Source organism: Brassica oleracea, chromosome C9 (assembly GCF_000695525.1).
Source record: "Brassica oleracea var. oleracea cultivar TO1000 chromosome C9, BOL, whole genome shotgun sequence".
Taxonomy (NCBI): domain Eukaryota; kingdom Viridiplantae; phylum Streptophyta; class Magnoliopsida; order Brassicales; family Brassicaceae; genus Brassica; species Brassica oleracea.
The window spans coordinates 12,203,243-12,203,476 of NC_027756.1; positions in this window are offsets into that span (position 1 = coordinate 12,203,243).

A 234-nucleotide genomic window follows, 5' to 3' on the forward strand; every position below is an offset into this window, starting at 1 on the left:
ATAAATTTAGCAAATGACAACTGAGTTATATTATGCTAAAATTTTCTTTCTAACAATTTATCAAATGACAAATGAGTTATGAGAAAATAATACCATATTATTTTTTAAAAACATAGTCATTCTTGAATATTTTTTGGATAAATAATTATTTTTAAATTTAATCAACTGAAAATAATATCCGTACAATTGTGTGAGTCAAATTCTAGTTTTATTGATGCATGTTATATATTAGTG